This window comes from Eptatretus burgeri, chromosome 11, assembly GCF_056783735.1.
Source record: "Eptatretus burgeri isolate ZD-2024b chromosome 11, Ebu_testis_v1, whole genome shotgun sequence".
Taxonomy (NCBI): domain Eukaryota; kingdom Metazoa; phylum Chordata; class Myxini; order Myxiniformes; family Myxinidae; genus Eptatretus; species Eptatretus burgeri.
The window spans coordinates 13908279-13935778 of record NC_140971.1 but is presented as its reverse complement, the minus strand read 5'-3'; the positions used below and the strand labels follow the sequence as shown (position 1 = coordinate 13935778).

The 27500-nt window shown below is 44.9% G+C and overlaps 1 protein-coding gene and 1 pseudogene across 2 annotated transcripts in view; one reads left to right on the top strand and one right to left on the bottom strand.

Annotated features, from left to right (window-relative positions):
* LOC147016539 (zinc finger homeobox protein 4-like) overlaps positions 1-27500 on the bottom strand; it is a 257312-nt gene that overhangs the window by 120341 nt on the left and 109471 nt on the right. The window lies entirely within an intron of this gene.
* On the top strand, positions 11956-12651 carry LOC147016541 (uncharacterized; annotated as a pseudogene).

The window sequence follows — 27500 nt, the reverse complement described above, 5'->3', positions numbered from 1 at the left end:
TCTGACAACTCCACAAGAGGACATGCGAGCTTCTTCTTTGCACTTCTTCTTGGTGATGGAGTAGTTGTTGATGTTGTTGAGGAAGCTAATGATGTAGGTTCATCAACTCAAGACCGTTTAACCTTCTGGAAGAAGCTAGAATCTTCTGCACTGCTTTCTTCTGTTTTTTTCAGCAAACATTGCTTTGTAGCCACTGAAAACATTTTCCAATTCCTTCTTGAACTTTTAGTTAATTTGTCCCATTGCTTTACTCATTCTTATCCTGCCATTATGTTAATCGTTGTTTTAATTGGATCTTTAATTTACTTTGTCTTCCTAGCTCTGAAGATTTCCCCACAGAGAACCCAGGAGTGGTCGCCGCACCACGGGAGCTTTCACGGCGACCCCGCAGCCGAACTTGTGCCGCTGCTTCATTATTTTTGTTGCAGTCACTGAAGTTACACTTTGGGCATGTTCCTTTATCTTTTCTTCACTCAATATTATTGTCCGAACAGAAGAAAAAGTTAAGTTTCATGCTTTGGCAATTTCACATTTTCTTGTGTAAATACGGAGGAGGGAGCAGAGCCTTGCTTAAAGTAAAAAAATACACTTAGTTATAATTGCTCATTTCTTCACATTTTCAGATTTCACTCCGGATTGACACTGATTTAGTTTCCGAGCTCCAATACTCAAATCCGAAGACAGATTTCGATTATTTACTTTAACAGTCCATCGTAGAAAATCGCATTATTAGGGTGTCCCAAAAAGACCTGGACAACTTTGTTTGTTAATACATCTCGTACCACAAATTATACAATGATACCCTTTGTTTTATATGATACAGAAACTCATAAAGTTTTCTTTTTTTCCAAGTCTGGTGGTTTAATTTTAAAGAAAATCGCGACTCCACTGGAGAAAGCTCAGTGTGTGGAATGGTTCATCGAGACGAGATCCGACATGCAAGTTCAGCATAATTTCTGTATAAGTTATGGAAGGAATCCGCCATTGTGGACTAGAGTCAGAGTGCGGTACGAGAGGTTTAAGGGGACTGGAAGTTGTCAGAAACAGAAACGTTCTGGTCGACCAAGCACAAATGCAGCAGACGTTGAACGAGTATGTGGATCATTTCAACAAAGTCCCAGAAAATCAATTTGACGTGCATCCAGAGAACTGGGACTACCAACCATCACTGTTCCACATGATTTTTCATAAAAGACTGAAGCTTTATGCCTATAAGGTGCAGATTCCACAGGAACTCAAACCAAATGACGGACCGAAGCACAAGGCGTTTGTCTTGGAAATGCTCAGTTGCGTAGAGGATGACGAAGATTCCCCGAAAAGGTCATGTTCACAGGCAAAGCTTGCTTTCCTGTATCGCGGAAGGTCAACCGGCACAATGTGATGATTTGTGGCTTTGAAACTCCCCACGTGGTCATTGGACAGTCCAAAGGTCAATGTGTGGTGTGGCCTTCTCCATGATCGCTTGGTGGGTCCGTTTTTCTTTACGGAGGATACAGTGACCTCAACAACTTACATGAACATGTTGGAAGGATTTGCCTTCCCACAGGTTGAAGACCTGCAACCTGATGTCATTTTTCAACAGGACATTGGTCCTCCTCATCGTGCCTTAGTCGTTTGAGCTGTCCTGAATGAAAATTTTCATGGTCGCTGGATTGGCTGAGATAGACTAACCACCTCGCCACCAGACATAACTCCTCTTGTTTGTTTTTTTCTGTGGGGGTTTGTCAAAGATGTTGTCAACAACACCAAGGTGGCAAACCTGCAGGATCTTAGTTCTCGGATCACAGCTGCATTCACACTGGTAGATGGAAATATGCTGAGCCGAACATGGCAATAACTTGTGTACCGCCTTGATGTCCCACATGCGACAAACGGAGCTCGCATTGATGCATCATGACGGTGTGCACAAAACTTTGAGTTTCTGTATCATATAAAGTATAAACCAAAGGGTATTGTTGTATCCTTTGTGGTTCCAAATGTATTAACAACCAAAGTTGTCCAGGTCTTTTTAGAACACCCTGGATAAATGCATTAAAAAAAGAAAAAAAAAATCGCTCCAAGCTACATATTTGAAAACCATAGCACCTATAAAGATGATGTACCTGTATACCACAATCCGCAGGTATGAAGATCAGGTGTTAGATACAAGTGAAGAAAGTGAAAAAATTAATTTTGAGCACTTTATCGTAGATACCATTGTGGCCTGTTCCACGCAACGACTTTTTTGAGCATCCCGAAACAAAATGGTACCTTTCGACCCCTGCAAGGTGACGGCAGGCTAACCAAGACGGTGGTGCGCCATCTTGGTAAGGCTTTTTATGGTTTGATGATGAGCATGCAGAGCACCCCCTTAATTATCTTCAAAAGGGGTGTTTAAATTTACCCAATTACCCAGTTTTCATTGCTGCACCCCCTTGGAGTTCCCTTAGTATACATGAAAGCTTCAGGACACTAGGTTTCATGGTTTTGGAGTTATGGAGGAGACTGACACACTGATTTGCGATATTATAGATTAGATGTATTTATTTATGTATCTTTATACACAATTGTTTCAGTCTGCCTTTCATATCAGGATTCTCCATTTTCATCTCTTGTCTCTCCTTTCAATAAACTGTTATTCCTTTGTACATGTGTCGCCTGATAACCCACCATCTTGCGTACACTCAAACCATTTCAATCTGCTTTTGTTAAAAAATTCACTTTAAGAGACTGGCCAGATTTGGATTGCCACTGCGGGAAGCCACGCTCGAGCACAATTCCCTTTAATTCAGCCATTCGTGAAGCACATTGCTTCAGCGTGGGAGTCAGCATTAGCAAAACCATCAACGCAACAATAGTATCAATCACCTGCACTTTTTTGAGTGAAACATCAACCTCCTACTACTAATCCTGTAACCCCGACCACAATATCAAGATAATTTTCCGCCATTGTGTAGATTATTGTTACGGTCGGTGGATTCTGACCAGTGTCCCGATCACAATACTGACACAAACCAATGTTATGGGGCACCACCAGGTGGCTCGAGTTAAAATCCCCCACCCACACAACCACCAATTGAGTGACGGATCATCGAAACAGATCATGTGCCACCTGCCGGGAAAGTCGAATTGATCTTTACTGAGATCAAAGCCTGAGTGGGTAATCTTGGGTCATCCGGTAGTAGTTTTATCAAACTTCCTGTGACCCAATGACACCAATTTCCCATGATCATACTTTTTAACCACGACTCTGCAAAAATAATCGGATGTGAACTCCCTCCATTGCCAATTTGCACTGGAAACGGTCCATCAAATGAGCAAGTAAGATCATCAAAGACCATTCTCACCATGCACATAATATTTCAACTTCTCCCTTCCGGAAAATGCTACAGATCACTTACCAGCAGAACACCACGCTTCAAAAAGAGCTTCTTCCCAACAGCAGTAATAACTCTGAACATTCAGTCACCTATTTTAGCACTTAAACGTGGAAAACCTAACACTTAACATTCAGCTAATACATTGACATACTGGAAATGCCAATTTGAATTCCCCATCTCCTATATATTGTATGTGTAATCCGTCTGCTTTGTTTTACGACGTACTATAACATGATTGTTGATTGCTGCAATGCAACAAAGCAAATTCCTATCAACCGAGATTGACTGGCAATAAAAATGTTGAAATGCAAACCACGCCAGGGTTAATAGCCAAATGATGAACTGCAAACCAACCAACAAACGTTAATTGAAGTAATCAGATTTAATAAATGTGGTTGGGGGGATTGGAGGAGAGAAAAAGCACGCATCAACGGCAATTACAGAATCAATGTACAGGACTGTACTGTAACAATTTTTGAGATACAGATCATGCAGTTGCGATTTCCCCGTGCCCACGTTAACTCATTCGGCTTAACCATCAACCTGAGCCATTCACTCGACAAATATCATGGCACACATTGGGGAAATTCACAAACAGACGATCGGCAAACCCAGAGGTACCACCAGGCAGAGTGCCTGGAGGCAGTTCGGTTCCAGTCCGAGCAGGAGGGCGACTGCTCGTTCTGAACTTCGACCGAGGAGGGAACAAGGGACTCTGCTTGTTCGGCGAGATGAGTCTCAGTAGCCCTCTCTGCAAGCTTGGTGCATCCAGCAGTAGAGGTGAATACAAAACTCCTCTTCGAACATCAGAGAGCAATTTGATCTGCATCTACGGGCGGGCGTTCTCCAGCTCCTATAATTATCTGCCGATCTCCAACGTTTTTTATCCTCTCCAATAGAAAAACAAAACAAAACACAAAGCACGTGATCAATGACTCCTTTCACATACCATAATGTTGTTTTTTACACCTCCTGTGTTGATGCCGATTGCCAGCTTCGCAGCCTCACAAGACCATGTGGCATGTACGACTTCAAAATAAATATTTCACAATGAGATGAGTAGATTGAAGAATCACAATTAAAATGTGTCGACGTACTTTGACACATTGTGATCTTTGTATAATGAAATAACTATACTACATTACCCCCCCCCCCTCTTAAACCCATATCACATCGCCACACCATTACAAACACTTGCTTTTATTTTGTGTTCTCTCTGATTGCTTGGAATATCTCAAATTCATTTGGCCATCCTTCAGGCATTTCATCACACCATTTCCCATTTCCAAGAGCTTATTAAATCTATATTTCATGATCGCCAATGATGAGGTCGTTGAAAGAATCATTGAACGGCACAAGGTTTACTTCTGAACTCGAAGATTGCTATTTCTGTACGGCCTTTGACAGTACAGCTCACAACATGCTTGATGATGTGTAAAAGTTTTAACTCTGAAATCCTGCCAGTTATTGCATACACAGATGTCAAAGTCGGTCATGTCGAGCCAAAAGGTGCCATTTTTAGCCTTGATGCCAACGTCACGGTGCTCTATTTCCCCTTGACATGGATTTGGGACTTGGAATTCTGAACAATCGTGGAGCTCTTTTGGGACTACAATCAAAATGATTTTTAAGGCGTCGAGTGGTGCATTCAGCAAAATTGTGAAAGTGATATTTTCATCAAAAATACTATATTGTAATGCAAATTTCTATAACTTTGAGCTTAAATATGACAGTCACAATTTTTTTTTATATTTTGTCAAGATCTAGGGCTCATGGAGTTCAAACACACACACACACACACACACACACACACACACACACACACACACACACACACACACACACACACACACACACACACACACACACACACCTTGGGGGAAGTGTTGTCACTTCCAGAGATACTCTGTGTACCAGCGACATTAAAACAATGGCACCGCTTTTCTCACCACACTCAAGGCCCGGTCACACCTTGACGTTTTAGCCAGCGATGGCAACGTATTAAAATGTATGTAAAACGCTGGCTTACGTTGAACTTTTGATGTTTTTTTTTTAAAGATTTGGACGTATTCATAACGAGTTGGTCGTATGCATAACATATTAGTAATGGACACAGAACGTTTCGTTGTGTTATAGCTAACTTATACCAATGAATGCTGAACCTGTTGTCGGCCTACACAACCGATGCCCAATGATAGTCTAACTTAGGCATAGCACGTTGCACGCATCGCCGACGATGTCGTGACGTAGCCTATTAAAAGGCTGACGCACAACGATTCGAATCATAACTGCCGTAGAAATGGAAGTGTCAACATCGCGGTCACACCTTGGCGATCTTGCCAGCGTATGCCGACCTAAGAAAAATGTGTCTAAAATGTTGGGGCACGTCAAATACGGTATGAGTAAGTTTGGTATACGTGAGTAGAACGCTAAAGTACGCTATCATACGTCGTAGTAAGTAGAGTACGTCAAGAAATTTTAAACATGTTCAAAATTTTACGACGTACTCGGCGTATGACACACGTTCCGCATGCGATGGGGATAAGTTTTACACACGATATGTGGACGCTTACACACGTCCACAAACGCTACTTATAAGCTACTCATAAGTCGAAACACGTCGCGGTAATGTCTTTTTACGCGAAACTTATTTCTAACTTATGTTTGACGTGCTTTGAACCAATTCTTTACGTAGTCCCAACACACATCGACGTATGTAGACGTATTCCAATGACGTCTTCCGGTCGACAAAAAAAATAAATTAACGTGTTTCTAGCTTACAACTGCCATATAAAGACGTGTTCCCAGCGGTTTTGGGAATTGGTATATAAAAATGCTGCTCATAAAAGGGGAACCCAACAGTGTTTTCGAGTTCCTTTTTGAGTCGATGTCCATGTCAGCAGTAACAGTATCAGTATCAGTATTAGTATCAGTATTAGTATGTTCATGTTGGCAGTAGTAGGTGAGTGTGAGGGGGAGGGTGTGGGTTATGATGGATCGTCCTTGCGTCCGTGTGTCCACGGGTAGGTTCATAGGCTGCCACTCAACTATTTAAATGGCTGCATCTCCACGATTGAAAGTAGACGCTTGCGCTCAACAATTGGATTTTTTTTTACACTCAACGACTTTTAAACGGTACCACTCAGCTATTTTCATTGTTTACAATGAACGATTTAAATTGCTGTCACTCGCCTTTGTTTTTTGATGCTGGGGTTTTGAAATTTGAAGCGTTTCTTCTGAACGTGTTAAAACGCTCAAACTCGACTATTTTAAATAGACGCTGCCGATGGACAATTGGAATCATAGCCAAGCTAGACATCGAAGTGTGAACATCCTCGTCATGCCGAAGAAAAGTTTGAAGAATGCTGCAAATAAGTGTCCTGGCCGTGGCCGTGGACGCTGACGCAAGGACGATCCATTATACTGACGTCTTTCAGCCTATGAGTAACTTAAAAGTAACGTCTGTCGACGTGTGGCAACGATCGCGCAACGTGCCAACAACACGTTAATCATAGGTTAGAAATAAGTTTCGGGTACGCTAAACATTACCTCGGCGTGTCTCAACTTATGATTAATTTACAAGTAGCATGTGTTGACGTCTGTCAACGATCGCAGACCGTGCATACAACTTGTGGCCAGCGTAGCGGAACGTGTGAGTCATACGCCGGCATACGTCGTGAAATTTCAAGCATGAAAAAATTTGAGGACAACCGAAAAGTACAACGTTTAAAGCCAGCGTACAACGACGTATGGCAGTGTTTTATCAGCGTGCTCTCAATGTTATCAAAACTTACCCATAACGTATTCAACGTGTGCCAGCGTTTTAGAAAAAAAAATCAAAAATCAGCATACGTTGGCTAAAACGTCAAGGTGTGACCGGGCCTTCAGCGGGGCATTTCCTCAGAAGGAATTTCCTCCTCTCCATGAATGCTAACCGATGGAGACTTCCTGTACTCTCCACATTTAAATGCTGAACATCAAGGAAAGAAGCAGCGCATACCATTTGTAAAGCCTTTGGTACAACCCCTTTGGGGTTTGAACCACCAACCTCCCAGACTCAGAGCGGACACCCTAACCATTACACCCGCAAATCTGGCGCAATCCAGGATAAACCTTCAAAAATGATAGATCCATTAGTGTGCAGACAAAAATACTCGAGGACCAAAAAAAAAAAAAGTTTGATGCCCACAGTAGAAGGAAAAGGTTGGGGTGGGGGCAGAGGGGGCAACAAAAATGGTTCCGGAGCTTGCTGCCATGTTCTTAGCCAGGCGGTATGTTTGGTGAGAAGCCTGTATCATATGGTCTGATGAAATATTGTTGTGGGGCCATGTCTCGGTGGCGAACACGACCGCTAGAGGGAGCAGTAGAGTCGGCTCCACCGAACACCCGGAATTTAGGTCGTACCTGTACTGTACTGGAATGGGAGATGCTTAGCAGGCAGACACGAAGCGGAGGAACAGTCGAGCCGGGCTGTGTTGCACGAGTGCGAGCCAGGGCGTACTGTGCCCGCGGCTCTCCTTTATTCCGTACGCGGTACACTCACGAGCCGGCCGACTCCAGTATTACTACCACGCCTCAGACGGCGTGCACACCTCATATCCCTCGCCGAACCCCACGGCCACTCCTCCACCATCACGCCCATCATGCATCATCATCATGCCCCTCCCCGTGGGCATGACTACACCACACTCCTCCCTCCTAAAAGTATGATTATTAAATGATCAGTATTATAAGAAGCATGCAGAACACGAAGGATTTCGTATAATAATCATGGAAATAAAATGAAAATAACAAAGTATAATAGCACACCACATCATATAATGTGTCGATGCGAGCGAGTGGAGCAGCAAAGGTCAGGTCTGACCGCGTTACCGATATGAAGCAGCAAAATGAGAAGCACAGCGGCATTATGCAGCAAAAACGCCCCCCCAGGTGGCCCATGCTGACATGACCCTGGCCAAGGTCGTAACGACCTCTCGAGCTAACCTCCTCCGGCCCCATCAAACGCCTCCGGCCCACTCCCCCCAGGCAGACCCGACGTAGATAAACATCCCGAGGCCGGCAGCCTGCTATCTGGAAGCCGTGGCGCCAGCCTTAGACCTTGGCCGGGGGCGCTGAACAGCGCTGCTGGCTGCATGCATTTAATGCGCCAAAACAACTCACGCACCACCATCAGTCGAGACGCCAACGCCTGTCCCAACGGCCTTGAGCGAACACAGCGAGTTGTGCTCGCAATCAGAGGTGGAGGTAACGCAGACCAGGGCACCAGTCTTGGTTCCGAGTCGATCTCCGAGACCCACACGGCCGCTAGACGGGAGCAACTCCACTTAAACCACACTGCAATCATAGGCTCGTTATAAATCATTACGAATAACATTCGAAGCATCGTAAATTCATTTTTCCGTACAGCGCGCTTTTTTGATAAAATCCCAGCACATGACAAAGCAATTACCTGCGGCCTGGAGCAACTGGAGGCTAACAAACCTTCTTTATTCGCCCCCACATCACATTGACCATAATCCAACTCCCATTGACTGATCTCCGCCACATCCACTTTTATATGAGAACTGCTGGCATTTATTTCAACAACGTTAAACTGCATCACTAGAGCAAGGAAAAACACATATGCCATGAACAACAACCCACAACCCACATCACGAGTCCGCTTCTTGGTTGTCGACTTGATGCTGCGACTCGCGACTCCCTTTAACGCCACGGGCCCACCGCCACCTGTTGAAGCTGCCTGAACCACACCGATGCGCATTGCCTCACCGAAGCGCGGGAACTCATCGCGAAAGCTGATATGGCTCTCGCCGCTCCTGGAGCGCACCTCATCGCCGCAGGCAGCAGCGAACGGTGGCTCCCGCTGCATCGACGCGGCCCCCGCCGCCAGCGCCTCGCCCTCGGTATTCGACGAAGGTCTCGAAGAGAGCACTGGCACATCTGGAGGCACGAACCGGAACCCGTTCCGACCCAAAAGGGTCCGGCTCGCCGAGCCCGGCTCCTGCTCCGGCTCGCCGGCATCATCATGCCCCGGCTGCAGGCTGATCTCCAGGTCACTGGGGTCCTGCTGCGGTGCCCCTTCGCTCCCGGTGCGATCGTGCTGCGGTGCCCCTTCGCTCCCGGTGCGATCGTGCTGCGGTGCCCCTTCGCTCCCGGTGCGACCGTGCTGCGGTGCCCCTTCGCTCCCGGTGCGACCGTGCTGCGGTGCGCGCTCTCGTCCCGCACCGCTAGGCGTGCGAGCACCCTGCGGCACTTGAGCCATCGCACGGACTTGCGCGGTCACCGGTGTCTGCTCGATAGATGAAACAGTCGCGATCGCCGAGTCGAATGTGATGTCGGTCAATGGCTGCTCGCAGACAATGTCAATGGCTGCTCGCAGACCAGAAATAAAATGATCTCTGAACCGTGCCGGATGCTCCTCTGCCGTGAATTTGCACGGCACAGCCGAATGCGATGCGCGGCCAGCACGAGTGGACTCAACTCGACACCCGATCCATGCCTCGCTCACTTCCCCCCCCCCCCCCTGCCACTGATCTTGTCATTTCCGGATCAATCGCAAGCAGGGTTCGACGCGGGACGGAAGGATCGCCTCGCACACCGCCATCTATGACCGTAACAATGGGCGATGACCCTCGGCCCACACACCGTAGACGACCTCAAGAGCCCAGACCGCCGTCCGAGTGATTGCATTGCCACGCTCGCCCACGACCCGCGCCGCAGACCGTGTGCATGGCCGTGCGTGCCTGGCCCATCGCGATGACCCCTAGACCATCTGCTGTGTCCCGACCATCGAGACCTCGGATATTCTCCAGAGCTTGCGCGACGTCCAACGCCGCGTTCGAGCCGAAACGCGTATCCTCGACAAAACGAACAAGAAAATGAACCAAATGAACGAACGTTGCCCACTCGACATGGCCGAAGTAGATTCCGACGAAGGCGGGCACGCGTACGTTTGCCATGCACCGACCCTTTGCCATGTTCGCGCCGGCGAGACCTTTGGCTCCGTAGCCTGGAACCGCACGGGTCATTTGCCGCCCTTACACACGTCGATCCGCCGATCCTCGTCGCCACTGTACTGTACTGGAATGGGAGATGCTTAGCAGGCAGACACGAAGCGGAGGAACAGTCGAGCCGGGCTGTGTTGCACGAGTGCGAGCCAGGGCGTACTGTGCCCGCGGCTCTCCTTTATTCCGTACGCGGTACACTCACGAGCCGGCCGACTCCAGTATTACTACCACGCCTCAGACGGCGTGCACACCTCATATCCCTCGCCGAACCCCACGGCCACTCCTCCACTATCACGCCCATCATGCATCATCATCATGCCCCTCCCCGTGGGCATGACTACACCACAGTACCTTTCAGATAAATCCGAAAGGTCACGGGTCCCTTATCGGACCGAAGATCGCCAATAGGTCGACCACGTGGGATAGGGTCAATTGCCAATTTCAATTTACCTAAATACCCACGTCGTCCAAACTACCGGGGAAATTCAACCTCGGCAGGATCTGCACGATCCGGGCCGTTACAGAGCCGGATCAGAGTCGTACCCCGAGCGGAGGGTACCAGAACCCTGCCGGCCAATTGCACGATTACAGCAACAATGAGGCCTCCTAATTCCCATCCGCAGCACGGCAAACCAATGATAGAAAGGACAAGGACGAGCTGGGACATTCAACAAGAGGGGATTTATTTATAGTCCGGTGGCTTAGCGCCAATTTTCGGCAAGATCATGACATGCTGGATTAAAGCGCCACATTTTGCACACTTACTATGCAGGTCCCATAGAAACATTAAACATTCTTGAGGGGGGTGCCCGGTCTGGGGTGCCTCGGCCAAGGTCAGGCCGAGGTCAAAGGTCACATGGTGTAATACTGTATAAATACCACATATAACATAGGTTTTTGTTAATCTGGAAGGTTTTCACCTCGCCCCAGTAGTGCAGCAGTTGTTAAATGTGGGATTGGGATCAGGATCAGTCAAGCATGTTTTTATTCTTGTTACGTTCCCACGCCCCCAAAAATGTCACTTTTCCCTCCAAAATGGTCACATTTTCCCCAAAGGTCAATGTTTTTTGCCATGAGGCCAAATTTGCCCAAGTATATCCGATCGCAGGTTTATAATTGAGGAGCAATCAACAAGTTTGCCTCACCCTGGCTTTTTTATTTTTACCACTCTGTCTGTAATTGCTTAAACATAATATATGTGCTTGTCTCGGTCTCTTTTCAGGAAGACGAATATAGATCCCAAGCAGAATGGATTGGGAAAAGTGCATAATATGTGGTTTGAAAGATGGTGATTTAAAGTGTCCTGCTGAAAGGTCAGATGGAGAAGGACTAGCTTCATATGATGATTTCCTGCAGAATGTGGAGGGATTTCATGAACTACAAGCACTTCCAGTTGAGTTAGCCTACAGCGGATGTGACGCTGCTGCTGAACTTCTTGAAAATCGTGCAAAATGGCATAAAGCACGTAAACTAATATAAAGTTTGCTAGCTCTAAGCTTGAAAGAGCAAGAGATCGACAGAAGCGAAAAAGTACTGAACAGGATGAAAGAAAGTCTAAATGCCAAACACATGAGTCATCTTCAACTATGAAAGACTGCATCTTCTGGAGAAAAACTCAAGGCAAGATGCATAACTGTTCTACTTTAGGACTGGATATGACACTCAGAGATATGGCTACAGCATTGAAAGACAAAGACTTGCGAGCAAGAATTGCAGGAGGTGATTTAGTAGCTATTGAAGCTAAGTATCACAATAAATGTCTAACAGCCTTCAAGAATCGCTATAGAAGTATGGAAAGAGAAAAGCAGGAAGACAATACCACATCCACTATTGATCAGAAAATGATGCAGGTTCGAGTGTTTGCAGAGCTGGTTTCTCATATAGAAAGCAGAATTGAAGACGGAACTCACATATTCAAACTTTCCGAGATCCATACATTGTTTGAACAGCGACTTGACATTCTCGGTGTCAGAAAAAAACAATCAATAGGTCAAGGGCTCAAGAATCAGCTTCTTGCACACTTTGCAGCTGACTGCCTAGAACAGTCAGATGGGCGGAACACTCTCCTTGTATTTAATGAGGGGCTTCAGCAAATTTTGTAGGCAGCAATGGCATCACGTGACTTTGATGAAGAAGCTCTCTCCATGGCCAGTGTCGTGAAAACAGTGCGGAAAGACATATCTAATGGTGAATTCTTTCAACATCAATATACAGATGTTGTGCTCATTCTCGCTGGCATATTCTTTGACCTTCTAGAGAAACATCCTGATGTTCAGCTGTGAGTAGCATGTGGAAAAGGAAAACACTTCAGGTTCTACCACATCAACTCCCTCTGTAGTGAACTCGGTGAAGGGAAATCCAGAGCACTTCCATTCCTCCATGCCTTCACCGGGTCAGATACTACATCACAGTTCAATGGAAGGGCAAAAAAAGTCATCTTGGGAGGCCTGGAGGGCATTTCCTACAGAGACTGAAGCCTTCCACTTCCCCATGCAGTGTCCTTTCACGCCAATGTCGGTTGAATCGCCTCTCTTCAAAGTCATAGAACAATTAACCTGCATTTTGTATGACAGCACAACCTCGTCTGAAAGCGTCAATCACCTGAGGAAGAAACTCTTCCCCCGCAAAGTACAAATGATGCAGAATCTCCCACCATCTCAGGCTGCTCTGATCCAGCACACAAACTGGAGTATACACCAAGCTCGCATCTGGATGATGAGCCTGAAAACTGAACAGAATGTCCTTCGTCCTGATGCTTTCGGTTGGACTAATAATGACAACACATGGAAACCACTGTGGACAACAATACCAGAGGCCGCAAAATGCTGCAGACAGCTCATCAAGTGTGGCTGTAAGGCTGAACCACCATGCTCAAGGAGATGCACATGCAGTAGTACAGGCTTGGAGTGCACAGCACTCTGAGTACAGGGGAAGTTGCACTCGCTGAGTATGGAATGTAACTGATATCCTTAGCAGAACTCAATTGGTCAGTTTTATGCAAATTGTAACTAATAAGGGTTGGTGCATGAGTACAAAAGGTACTTTTGAAGCACGATTTACATTTTAACTTTGATCATATACATTATGACGTCATTTGGATTTTTCTCACAGGTGGTGGTATTTTTCCCAACAGATATTCATCACGTAAACCACATAATTATGAGTTTTTATGTAGTAAGATGTTGTAAACCGAGCTCAAACATTCTTTTTTTTTTAATCATTACATGCATGAATACAGATACAGTTATAGAGATACACTTACGTAAATTACATCAATGCTGACAACTATAGGTGACAGTAAACCTTTTGCAAGTGTGCCCATGATGCACTATACCCTTAGAATAGTGTGTGATGGGAAGACTTGCGAAAGGTCTATCGTGGGATGGCATTTTATTAACTATGACGTCAGAAACAGTAACTGCAGCCAAACTGTAGTTAACAGTTTAGATAGTGCCTGATATTTATCTGATGAAAAATCTCTTGCAGCAGTATCCTCATAAAAAACATATTGAAAAAAGGTCTAACTGTAAAATTAGGTCAGCCTGGGATACAATGTGGCAGCCATTTTGAATTTATGCAAATGAGGAGTTGTCCAAATATTTTTCCAAGTTATCTTGTGTGGTTCTTTGTATTTAAACCTCCTAAATCACCCTAACATGCAATTTAGTAGTACGGTATTTATATGTGGTCAGAAATGCTATTCAGGCGGCCATTTTGGAAATTGGCGGCCATTTTGACCTGGACATGGCAGACTGGGCACCACCCTCCAATAGTAATATCCTTCCATGGGACCCAAACAACCAGTGTGCAAAGTTTGTTGCTTTAATTCAGCGTGTCATGATTTTTTCGCTAAGCCACCGGACTATTACAATAGGCAGGGAGACACAGAGCAGAGTTATCCAAGTAAACAATACAAATAATGTACAACAAAAAGCACTTAACAATTCTACTTATCAGACGGGGCACACACATACACACACACACACACACACACACACACACACACACACACACACACACACACACACACACACACACACACACACACACACACACACACACGAAAGAGATTGACCTCGAGGTCTTTATTGCCCCTTCAGCTCGGAGGGATGACGAGCTGAGGGAAGAGAACGTGCTGGCTACGTGGCCGCGTTCGCGCGGCTGGACGACTGCACCTTCCCGGAGCACCAGTCGCCAAAGAACGGACCAGAGCAGCCGGACCCAGAGGAGGCGAGACGAGGTGATCTCCCGTGATGAGATGGTTGACCGCTTGCTGTAATGGACCAGACGAGGCACCTTGGTGTGCAGGATGCAGTCAGCCGCACACCCAGACAGAAGCGCGCTCGAGCAGACGGGACGCAATCGATGCCTTTTTCAAATCGTCATTGGGGCGTGGTCCGCTCCCCCGTCACCTGCTCCCATTGGGTGGACGGCGTGTCGTGGCTCCGCCTTCTGGAGAAGGACCGCCCCGGCATTTGTCCGCGCGTCGCCCATCGAGCGGAAACTGACGCATACCCTTATGTGGGGCCTAGCCAGAGCGAAACGCTTAGTGGCCATATTTGGTGCGAAATCCACACCACTTGGGGCATGGAATTCTGCCCATGCACGCATGCCGGTGAGCGCACGAAGAGCGCGGACAATGCCGCGAGCAGAATGTTGTTGTTGGGGTAAAAATCCTATCTATAAAATAACTTCACAGCGCACGTACACTTAATTCCCATTAGACATAGGGGAAGGGGAGCTATCTATCCACATTTACTTCACGAAATAACTGAGCTACAGGGACCTGAATGTTGAGTGCTCATGGCTGCCAGATTCGTGCCAACATGCCCAAATAACAGGCCTTTATGTACTATATGACATTGACCCATCTCATAATCATAGTTTATTGGCAAACTCATTCAATTTTCCACCAGACTTGTCACACTTTCCAAAAACCTTGTGAGACGGATAATTTAGTGGGCAGTTACATTGTGGTATCACTGTCGCCAAAACTATTAACAAAAAAAAACAAGAAAAAAGAAAACAAGAAATCAAACATCAGGGGGGAAAAAAAAAAAAACCTGGTTTTCGGCCTCCAATGTTTGTGCCAGACTTTAATACTTGACCACTTTGTTTGATACTGTCCATCCATGTCCATTGGGGGGACGGGGCATTGATCATGGGTTGAAGTGAACACCAAAATATCGTCGTTTGGTCCGAGGTGCACCTGATGTGTTGAATCGAGGCATCATTAGTTTGAGGCATGCAATGCTCATGTGGCGACGATGATGGAAGGCAGAAGAGTTTTTCACTAGAGAATTTCAAAATTACTACATCACCACTTGTCCCAAAGTTCAGCTTAAAGTGTGAATCGATCTTGCAATTTCCTTCGAAAAATTCAAAATTTTCTTCTCCTTTACCTCCGCCGATGAAGAAACAGCATCACAACGACACAAACTGGTAGAAGAATCATATGAACTCAGCATTTCTGTCCTGAAGAGTTTTGATGCCATTTTGAGATTGCCACAAGCAAATGATACCAAGCACCATTCACTGCACAGCCACATGGCAACACTGTATAGAAAGCTACATTCGCCTGAAGTCTGCGAGGGGAGCTCCTTCCCTTTAAGCACATTTCAAGAATAAAGTGACGAGCTCACTCGTCGAGAACAGTTCACGATTCATGATTAGTTCCTCCTCAATCGCCGGACTGTGAAATGAAGCATCGGCTGTGGCATAGTTTGCATGGAAATTTCAGAAATACAACAGCTGTACGGATCATGCCCATCTTTTATCCTAGAAGATAAGCTCACCGTTGGATTCAATATGCTTCTTCTTTTTCTTCTTCTTAAGTCTCAGGTAGAGTTCATGGTTGATTTTTTTCTTCAATAGCAATCTGCAATATTCCTTGCAGCAAAGTTTGTGATATCTATTCAAGGGCGACGCAGTCTTTCTCTCAGATTATACATCAGAATGCTTTCATCGTGATTCAATGCGGCAGCTTCCGGCAGTGTCCCTGAAAGGTGATCCAGGTGGGCATAAAATAATTTGCATTTACCCTTTTCACTCGTTCAGGAAGTTCGAAAGTCAGTAAACCTTCAAAGAGTGTGAAACCATCAATGCACCAGCTCGCATTAAGGTGTCTTTTGGTGTTTTATGACACTCATGAAGCCGTCCATCTTGCAGACTGCGCACACTCCAGACCTGATGTTCGAGATGCACTTGTGATCAGTAAGGGCATGTAAGAAAAGATAATTTCAGGAAGGGAAAAGTTAAATATATTCCATACCAATGCCAGAAATTTAAATAATAAGATATAAAAGCTTGAAGCCAAAGTAGATAGCGAGGAGTACGATATAGTTGCAGTGAGTGAGACATGGTTTAAGAAGAGTAACTGGGTCTATCGGTGTGATAGGAAGGAGAGAATAGGAGGAGGAGAAGTAGCAATCTGGGTGGAGGACAGCATTGAATCAAGAGAAGGGTGACATTAAGGAAGGAATAAATGTTGAGGATTCTGTGTGGGTAGAGATTAGAAATTGTAAAAACAGGAAGATACTGGTAGGATGTTTTTTTATAATGCTCCGGGTGTGAAGGAAGAGGAGGAAGGAGTACAACATGAGGAATTCAAAAGGGCGTGTGGTGAGGGATGAGTATTGATTATGGGCGATTTTAACTTGTCAGGGATAGATTGGGTCCAGAAACAGGGAATGGGAAGAGCGGATGAGGATTTCCTAGTTTTAATCCAGGATTGCTTTTTAACCCAGTTTGTAGATAAGCCCATGAGGGGGAGTGCAGTGTTGGACCTCCTTTCAAGTAACGATCCCAATATGGTGGAGGAGGTGGAGGTTGGGGAGCTTTTAAGAGCAAATGACCGTAACATTGTGTGTGCAAAGTTTCTGTTAAGGGTTAGAGTTCAGGATAATAGGGTAAGGCCATTAGATTTGAGGAAGGCAAACTTTGAGGGTATGAGGAGAGAGTTCAGTGATATGGATTGTTCTATTGTTAGCTTCTCCCAATCAGCATCAGAAAAAATGGGAAACCTTCAAGGACCAAATGTGTAGAGTGCAGAGTAAGTTCATTCCAATGAGGTGTAAAACTAGAAGCAGAAAGAGACCAGGGTGGTCGAGTTGAGATAAGGAGCGCTATAAAGGAGAAGTAGAAGGCGTTTATTAGGTTTAAAATAACAGGACTGGAGTTAGATTGATATCACTATCGGAGTAAACAGAGGCAAGTGAAGAAAATAACTCAGCAAGCCAAGAGAGAGCACAAGAAGGACATGGCTAAGAATATTAAATATAATATCAATGCTTTCTTTAAGTATATCAGGGGAAAAGAACAGGTTAGGACCAGTGTGGGCCCATTGAGGAATAGCACCGGGAGATAACCGGGCTGCAAAGTTATCCGCAGCTGCTAGCCTCAGGACCGGACGTTCGAGAGGAATCCATATCCTGGAACGGCCTCCGTGTCCCGATTCTTTGAATAAAGAATGCTCCAGGCAGCTTACCAACACCGAGAGGTTCAAATCACATTTACTTTATTTTAAAACACTCCAAGTGCGACGGTAAAAACCGTGCTTTTTCCACACACAACCACCATTCTGCCAGACAGGGAAGAGCAGAACCATGCCCCCGTCCAGCGGAGATGATGCAGCACATAAATATGCATATATATTTTACATTAAAACTTGGTTACATCACACTCCTCACCTGGTTTTTATATAAAACACGACAGCAATTGATTGAGCAAAGAGAATTACATGAACACAAGAACTGTGTTATTGTGTGAAGTTCTGTGTGAATTACAAGGGATTAAGCAAAGCCACCTCGACTCGAAATTGTCAAAAATGAAATAAAACTGACAACATTGTACACCATTTACAGTCACTCAGTTCATGGAGCAGTCTATGGCTAATGGCTCGGGACATAGCAGAAAACAACATAAGAATATGAAATTCACAAATACAACACAATGAAAGAATTCACTCTTTCCCCCACTGGCATAAGCAGGACAACCTCAGTTATGGGTCACAGGTAGATATGGGGCTTGCTGTCCTTCATGGTGTGGATTCGCACTTTTCGACCATCTGCACCGAGCAATGTCTCAATTACACTTCCATAGGGCCAGTTGTTCCTGTGAGCATCTGCCTTCAGCAGAACTATATCTCTGACAAAGGTTGCGTTTCTTGACTTGCCACCACGTGTGGGGCTGCAGGGTCGAGAGATGTTCTTTGCGTCATCGTGACCAGAAGGTATTCGCCAAATGCTGTGCACGTCACCACTGATAGCCGAAGATGTCTGCAGGACGAGACCAAAATAGTTTGGTGGTGCACGAAGAGACATTTTCTTCATGGTAAGTAATGCCACTGGTGTCAAGATTTCTGGCATGTCTGGATCTGCAGACACCGGAACAATTGGGCGAACACTGACAACAGCGCATACCTCTACCAGGAAGGTCGTAAGGAGCTCATGGGCTCATGGGTCATGGTGGGGGGGGGGGGGTGCTGTTGTTGAACTTCCACTCAACTTTGTTGTTCAAAGTATCTGTCGATAAACTTTTTGTCCATTTCCTTCAGGGAGTAATTTAGCACATTTTGAGCCGTGCCAAAGTTGCTTCCACAGTCTGAAAGTAAGGTTTTAACAAGCCAATGGATAGCCACGAAGCAGCATAGTGCATTGAGAAACGATGATGGTCATCTCCCCAATGACTTCGATGTGCACTGCTCTTGTTGACAAACAGGCAGCTAATACGGCTTTGGAACAAAACTCCGGATCGTTAACCGACTCTACAGCAGGAAAAGTGGGTTTTTAATGGGTAGTTCAGAATCCGATAGAAATATTGGCCCAGCCAGCCGTGACTCCATCACGTCATAGGCTTTTATGGAGCGAGTGGCTAGGTCTGCCGGGTTAATGTCGGTTGTCACATAGTTCCATTGAGAAGGTGATGTACTGTTATGACGGGGGGGGGGGAGGCACTGTTGCCTTCATTTTGATTTTTCACGCTTCCATGTACTTGGAAGTGCTTCATAACTGCTGAATGTTCCCATTGGAAGGTCCATTATGGGTGTGAACATTGTAATACTGACAGTATCGTCGGCGCACCTGCATGTAGGATTACATCTCAAACCAGTCACGATTTTCACTTTTTGTTCCACTGTGAACACCATAGTCGACGTAAGGTCCTCCTGACTACTTATTAGAAATGGCATACTACCACCACCATAACCTGCAAGAGAGAAGGGTAGAGCATTAGAACCGACAATATCAGGATGCTCAGAGTCCACTTTTTTGAAACACCTGTGTGCGAGTGGAGCCTTGCAACCTCCAGTGTTGGAATCTCAGAGGAATTACAAAGAATAGCATTACACTCTGTTTGCTCCGGGAGCGGCAGCTGAACAATTCAATCAAAAGATTTGAAGACTAGATTCCTGGTGGTCGTATGGCAGCTTCGCTGCCTGGGTAGCTATCATTTCTTGAAGCGTGACTGTCGCTGATGCAGTGCCCCTCTACCAGTACACACACTGGAACTGGTACTCATTTCGCAGACCTCGGAAGGATGACAGGCTGAGTCAACCCCCTGGTGTATTAATTCAGCGGCCGATGGGGCTTGAACTCAGGACCCTCGGATCCCAAGCCACCACCCTAACCACTGAGCCAACACCAGGCTACCACTACATTCCTGATATGCCTACCAATGGCTGCCATAGTTCCAAGGGGACCAGATTATTTGGCACCTTGAAGTAATTAGAAAGTTCACTGTGGCCGAGAAAATGATTTGACTGGTCATCCAACAGAGCATTAGTTTTCAGAAAGTTTTTAGGATTACCAGCGATGAATACCTTCACAAGATATATTTTGGAACAAGACCTTCCTCTGGTTCTACTCCTACCACAAATGTCTGCACACCTGTTAATCACTGAGGGTCTCTCCTCGCAATGCTTTTGGTACCTATCCAATACGCTCTCAGGGTTCGAAGAGTTTCTGATAAATCATCTCCCTGTTGGTCTGTCGAGAGTAGCATAACTGGCATCATGAAGTGCTGAGCAGTCACGGGTGCTGTCACATTGAGAACATCACAATCTTGCTTGACACTCCTTGGCTGAATGGTTAGTTGACAGAGCACATCTAGTACACATTTTCCATTGGTTAAGAAAGACGAGTCTGGATTGCAATGTTCTGCAATACACAAGAAGATGCTTGGTCCTGTGAATAGGGCAGAATTGTTGCGGATCTTCCATTCGACGGTGTGTGCACATTTTCAGAAGGCGACGCGACTACTGCGGTTGATAGCTCGACAACCCGTGGTAGCAATTCACCCGTGACTTTGGTCTTGCTTACTCTGACCCTTGGACAAGCATCATGAGTGAAGGCACACATTTTGTTCTTCATGGCGAGTGCAGCTTTCACCTTAGTAGCTGAAGAACATGATCTGTCATCATATCCCAAGGAAACAATCAGATCGAGGTCATTTTGAATCTCTGCGTTATGCCGAATGAAGGACGTGAGCATCAAAAATGGCAGAAAGGTGACATTATGGGTTTCTTTGCATTTGAAGGACTACATCCTCCAACGATACACATAAGGTCAGACGGAAGCTTCGCGGTGATTGCTTTGAGGAACAGAGACATATCCAAAGCTGCAAGTCCGGGAAGGGAACCATAGTTTTTGGTGGCCTCCATTTCCTTGATGGTGTCATTAAACTTCTGCAAAGTTGTGCGATCATGAGGAGAGACGAGGCAAAAAGTTCCAGCTCGTTTAGCAATGATTGTGCAACTGCTTCATCACTGCCGAATCTTTCTTGAAGGAAATTCCAGACCCGATCCAAACCGACGTCGGGGTTAGAAATGTAGACTCAGTTAAGACTCTCTACGAGTGCTTTAGATTCTGAACCATCAGCCAGATGTTGAACCACGAGGTTAAGCTGTTCATCGGATGCTAGCGGTACTCTTCTGATTAACTTCTGGAAGGTCACATTGCCATGTCCTGAATTTCTCAGGCTTATCGTCAAACACCAAAATCCTATTTGAAACCAAGTCTCAACGAGACAGACAGTTTACACAGTCCTGCAAGGGAGGATCACTGTTGGCATGATTGATGGCTTGACGTCTCCATCCACTAGTGAATGGCTCGACACTGGTAATGCTGTTGCCGGATGTGTTGTGTATGTACTCGCAGCATACGCAGGTACAGCACGGATATACATTGGATTTGGTGCAAAATAATCCAATTGCTTGTCCGTTGTAATCCCACTGGATGGTGATAAGGTCAGTGTACACCTTGGGATACCGAGCGGCCATGACAGGAGCTGGGTTTGTGATGCACGAGCTTATAGCGGGACACGTTAACACAGCGGAGGTCGATGTGCATCCGAGACGCATCGCATTGGAGAAGGACGACGACACGATGGTTGTGTGCAAGGCATTAGCTGATATCTGGTGAGTTGTGTACGATAGACCAGGAGCTGGCATCGTGTTATACTGAACAGACAGAACTTGCCTGTTGGACATGTTTGATGGGTTCTCCATGGATGCTGGTGCTGCAGTGTTGACAGCTGGTGAAAGGGGGTCTGTTTGAAAAGACACTGGTTCGAGCGACACAGCTGGGTCAGCACATAGCAGGGTCTCCGGTGGAATACCTTCAGTATAGTCTTCAGATAGAATGGATGGTGGTGGAGACATGGCATTCCTAAACAGCATTCCCACCTTCCTTTTCTTTCTGCAGGTGCAGGTAATCCAGCTGCCCACATATTGTCAAATTCACCCCAACACAGAGCGTCAGACATCGCTTCCAAACGGGCCAGAGTTATGGCAGCGTCTTCCTCCCGCCTCAGTTGTTCAAGATGCATCTGTTTCTGTGCAGCCATCAATCATTGCTCTTTGAGTAGCAATTGAGATTCCTCTGTCAGAGCTGCCATGTGATGCAAATCAGAGGCCTTGGCTGCTTCTGGTCTCACCTTCAACATTAGCAAAGACCTGGAAGAGTTGGCCGAATCAAAGGAGCCAGCAAAAAACCGCATGTGAAGTGAGCTTGACATGACAGCAAGACGAGCATAAAGTCAGGTTTTCACAATCCTGAAAAAGCCCCCCCCCCCCCCCCCCGTGTCCCGATTCTTTGAATAAAGAATTCTCCAGGCAGCTTACAAACACCTAGAGGTTTAAATCACTTTTAGTTTATTTTAAAACACTCCAAGTGCGACAGTAAAAACCATGCATTTTCTATACACGACCACCGTCCCACTAGACATAGAAGAGCAGACCCTCCGCCCCCTCCCAGCAGAGATGACAGCACATTGGTGGAGTATACACATGCACAAGACAAAATAAGAAGACGCATGAAGCAAGACATGGGCGGAGCATAAATAAACATCACAACTCAAGCGCTGCCCCTCGTGGCGAACATCGAACTTGGATCCACAACAACATGCACCCGAGAGTAATGAGGGAGGTGGCTGAGCAGGTAAGCGAGATGTTAACAGATATCTTAAATGGCTCAATGGAGTCAGGACAGGTATCTGAGGATTGGAAAGTAGCGAATGTAACACCATTATTTAAGAAAGGATCCAGAGAAGAATTAGGAAATGACAGACCTGTTAGTTTGACTTCAGTTCTGGGGAAGGTGTTGGAGACATTAATTAAGGACCAGATGAGGAACCATTTAAACAAATACAAACTAATTAAAGGTAGTCGGCATGGGTTTACCAAAGGTAGGTGTTCTTTAACAAATCTTTTGGAGTTCTATGAAGCAGTTTCTGATTGGGTGGATGAGGGAAAGGCAGTGGGCGTAGTACATCTTGACTTTAAGAAGGCATTTGATAAGGCATCACACAGGAGGTTGTTCGCCAAGTTGAGGGCTTGTGGAGTGGACGGTCAGGTAGCTAATTTGATTGCAAACCAGGTTAGTGATGGGAAGCAAAGAGTGGCTGTGGGTGGGAGGTTGTCTTGCTGGGAGGATGAAAGTAGTGGGGTACCTCAGGGATCAGTACTCAGTCTGCTTTAGGTGGGAAGTGTACCATTATTATTCATGCTTCACATCAATGATTTGGATCGTGGGGTGAAGAGTAAGCTTTCCAAATTTGCAGACGACACAAAGCTTGGAGGGAAGGTGGATAGCATTGGGGGTGGTGATCAGATTTAGGAAAGTATTGATACTTGCGTAGATTGGGCAAAAGATTGGCAGATTGAATTTAACCTGAGTAAGTGTCAGGTGTTGGGGATGGGAAAGAACAATGAAAATAGAGATTGCAGGATGCAAGGAGTAATTTTGGACCGCGTCACACAGGAGAAGGATCTGGGGGTGGTAATAGATACGGGAGGTAAGCAGGCAGCACAATTCCAGGCAGCTATAGGTAAAGAAAATGGGGTTTTAGGTTGTATTCGGAGGGGGATCGTTTATAAATCAAAAGAGGTGGTGTTAACATTGTACAGGAATTTAGTGAGGGCCACATTTAGAATATTGTGTGCAGTTTTGGTCACCACAACTAGAAAGGACATAGCTGCATTGAGAGGGTTCAACACAGGGCGACTAGATCGATTCCTGGCCGAACTAGCGAGACTTAGCTACCAGGAGTGGTTGAAGGAGACAGAGCTTTATACATAAGTAAGGAGGCGGTTACGACGGGATATGATAGATATGTTTAAGATAATGAAGGATAGAGACAAAATAACTGCAGAGGAAGGATTCTACATCTAGAAGAGGAGTTAAGATGGTAGTAACACAGGGATCTTTTACTCAGAGAGTAGTTAATGCATGGAATGGTCACCCTGGAAAAGTAGTGGCAGCAGAAACAGTGGTTGAGATCAAATTTGAATTAAATACGTACCTGGAAGTATTGGAGATGGAGGGGTGTTCGCAGGACTTTTTGGTAGCTCGAGTACGGATGGGTGATTGTATGCATGTGTAAGGAGTGTCTGTGGGGTCTCGTCAAGGGGTAGTGTGTGGTTGATATGTTTCTCACCCAAGAACCGCTATCATTCACTCCCCATTAGAAAGAAAAAAAAACTACAAAAAACTGCAAAGAAAAAAAATTAAAAAAATATTTTTATCAAAAAACCCAAACATTTTGGATTCTTTTTTATATAAATTGGTTTGGTGCTGATGTTGTGCATGCACGACGGGCCGAATGGCCTCCTGCATCTAAATTCCTTGTGGCCTACAAACCTTTGAACCAAAAACCTAATCAGTTCATCTTTGCTTCTTAATAAACCTTTCCACCAAGTTTGTTTAAAATCCCTTTGAACAGTAATTCACAAGTTATCACAGACGGACGCACAGACAACCCGAAAACTAATGCCTCAGATGCCTTTGTATTGGTGGCTGAGTAAGAAAAGACATCTAAATTTTGTTCGTTTCCATTGATTACCACTTAGAATACAACATTGTCTATATTACATAAGCCCCTTATCAAATTAGGTTGTTTCAAAAATTTACAAACTTTCTATATCTTGGGGAAAAAAAAAATCATTCTGCTTTGAGATTAGAGGCTTGACACATTAACTGGTTAAATTAAGAGAGATCTCAATGAATTTGTGACGTTATGATTGAGCCTTGCATTATTTCTCCAGACTGGTACAATTTTTTTTTTCCCAATTAAATGAATACAATTGAAGTCTACAACCCATGCTATATGTTAATCAAAAAGACAACCTTCATTAGCCCCCATGGGACTTAGTCCGAAATGGGGGGCTTATGGATTTGGTCTCGATTTTCATGTCCGTGCGTACATGCATCCGCAACCATATCTCAGACATGTATGCACCAATTTTATTCGTACCGGGCACAAAGACAGCACTTGATTGTAAACATATGCATGTCATTTTATTTCATGTTGCGATCAAAGATGGCCAACTGGCAGCCATTGTAGTTTTAAAAAAAAAGGAAAAATACAAACAAAACAAACAAACAAACAAACAAACAAAAAAACGGTGTTGAACAAGTCCTCAACCATTTCTCGGACATGCATTTACCGATCTTGTTCAAACTTGGCACACAGATAATGAATGATGGCTGACATATCCATCCATCCATTGGGGCCATACTCTGTGTAGATCGTCGGTGCTGCCTAAACAGTCTCCTTAACTAGTGTGTACAATCCTGGATGGGTCGTCACTCCGACACAAGACACCAGCATGCTGGCACTCATTTTGCCGACCTCGGAAGGATGACACAGGCAGAGTCAACCCCACCTGGTATTAATTCAACAGCCGAATGGGATTTGAACTCAGGATCTTAGGATCCCAAGCCCACCACATGAACCATTAAGCCAATACCAGGCATGCTTACATATGCATGACATTTTTTTTTCTGACATCAGCTCCAAGATGGCCGACTGGCGGCAGTTTTATATGTAAAAAAAACCCGATGTTGAACACGTCCTCAACTATTTCTCGGACATGCATTTACCGATGTTGTTCAAACCTGGGGCACAGATAATGAATGATAGCTCACATAAACACGTCATTCTTCTTCGAGATCAGATCCAAGATAGCAGACTTGCGGCCATTTTAGTTGTTAAAAAAAAAAAATCTGACGTTGAACATGTCCTCAACCATTTCTTGGACATGCATTTACCGATGTTATTCAAACTTAGCAACCAGATAAATGATGGCATACATAAGCACGTCAGCTTTTTCTGAGAGTATTTCCAAGATGGCCAACTGGTGGCCATTTTGTAACTTAAACATGTCCCCAATTATTTGAGGTGCCGCGAGGAGGAGTGATGTAAGGGCCACATCAGCCATTTTGGAGTTAATGCCATATAGCACTATATTTTTAACCTTTCCCCTATCATCCGAGCCGATCTAAATCATATAATTAAAAAATGTCACTTCCATCACTCCTTGCCGGGCCTCATTTCTCCTACATGAATGGTCCGATTTTGTTCAAACTTGGCACAAGTGCAGTGTACAATGGCAAACACTTGCACCTCATCGTTTTGCGATCTGAACAAAGATGGCCAACTGGCAGCCATTTTAGTTGTAAAAAAAAAAAAACCCCAATGTTAAACATGTCCTCAACCATTTCTCAGACATGCATTTACCGAATCTGTTCAAAATTAGCACGCAGCTAAGGAAGGATGGCTTACATATGCATGTCATTTTATTTTCCAAGATCAGGTCCAAGATGACCAACTGGTGGCCATTTTGTTACTTAAATGCGTCCCCAGACATTTCTCAGACGAGCATGGTTCCATTTGGTTAAAACTTGGCACAAGCACAGTACATGATGGCATACATGTACCCCTCACTTTATTTTGTGATCTGATCAAAGATGGTCGACTGGTAAACTGGTGACCATTGTAGCTGTACATAAATATGGGCTCGCCCTTTAATTCCATCCAGCAAAATTACTGAAATAAAAGGGGCTATGACATTTTTACTTGTTTTATTTTTTATCTTTTTTACACACTTTCTTTGAAAATGTCTGTTTACAATCTATATTTTGGTTAAACTGGTAAATGATCCTTGCTTATTATTTAAGCAATACCGTGTAGAAACTTTTTGTGTTCACGATTGTAAATAAAATACAAATGCAGGTCATTTTTATAGGTCTTTTTATTACCCAAAAAGTAAAAACAAATTCAAGGCTGAAAATTTGTGCAGTGATATGATCATATGCACGCATGATGCGTTTTTTTGTACCGTCAAGTGGGTTAAGCATTGTCATGGCTACATAGAACACATTACCCCGCACTGTCTCGAGAAACAAGGACATGGGTGGGATGCACAAGCGGAAAATTTGATTGGTCGAGACAATGTAAAATGCCATAATATATTGTCCAAGTACTTCTAAACAGAAGGATTTTGAAAGCATCGAAAAGGCGATTTGTGTTCTACGGTGTTCCAATACATAATTCATTTGAAATGAAATAACGATTTTAAAAGACGAAGAAAAAAAAAACATTTTGGAAGTTCACCATCGTTGATGCAGCATCTTTTAAACAACCTTATTTAACGTTACATTAGTTATCCGTGCCCGCTTGTGTCCTTCATGACGTCCTTAAAAACAAAGTTTCCTGTTTGGAATGATTTTCAATTTGTTTGACTGCCAGACAGGCAAAGAGTTGAAAAAAAATAAAAATAATTCTCACTCCTCTCTACGCTTGTGTGATCGGAATAAAATCAGAACCAAAGTACTGCTAAACTACAGGTTCGTTT